We start from the raw sequence: 863 nt of genomic DNA on the forward strand, positions 1-863 counted from the left end.
GACAGGCGGGCTCGCCCAATCCCCGCCCCTTCGGCGAGGGTGGGCGGGACGAGGCGACTCCCCTCGGCCCGGGGCGGGGGTCGGGAAGGGGGAGATGGTGCCCGGGCGGGCAGGGGTCGGTGAGGTAGATCACGGGGCGGCCAGGACGGCGAGGGAAAGGAGGCGGCCCGGCGGCGGCCGCTCCGTGCTGAGGCGGGGCAGACGCTGCGCGCAGCGCGCAGGTTACCGCGCAGGGCCCGGGCGCGGCCTCGCCCTGCACCAGGCGGCGCTGCGGGGCTGTGGGGGCCCGCCCGCGCCGCTCCTCGCCGCTCCTCGCCTGGCCGTGGCGGCGAGGTGTGAGGGCGCGGGGTGGGAGCGCGGATGGTGGCACCTGAGGGGGAAACGACACCTTCCCTGGCGGGGTGGGGAGGCGGGGGCAGCCAGGCGGGAGAGCTCCGTGAGGCAGCGGGGTGCTGGTAGCGCTGGAGGGGTCGGTGCCAGGCGGCGGTGAGTCCAGGCTACAGCTGTGGAGGTGTGTGTCGCTGAGGATGGCGGGAAACCGTGTGGGCACAGGTGAGGGGGAGGTTGAGGTGAGGGGGAGGTTGAGGTGAGGAAGAGATCAGCCCCCCATTCTGCTCCTAACCATCTCCCCTCCGGCAGAACAGAGGCATTCAGCCTACACAATGGTGGGTGATGGATGGATACGGGCAGGGCATGAGGGTGGCCCGCCACCCTGAAGAAGTCAAAAAAAAAATGGATTAAAAAACCTCTGTTCTTCCAGTCACCCCTTGACTTAAGGAAGTTTGTCTGTCATAGCTATAACCCATAGTTTTTAGTTTTTTGATGGCCTCTTTCTTAAATACAGAAACCTGAAATGGTACAAG

Source organism: Calidris pugnax, unplaced genomic scaffold, assembly GCF_001431845.1.
Source record: "Calidris pugnax isolate Ruff unplaced genomic scaffold, ASM143184v1 scaffold171, whole genome shotgun sequence".
In the NCBI taxonomy this organism is placed as follows: Eukaryota; Metazoa; Chordata; class Aves; order Charadriiformes; family Scolopacidae; genus Calidris; species Calidris pugnax.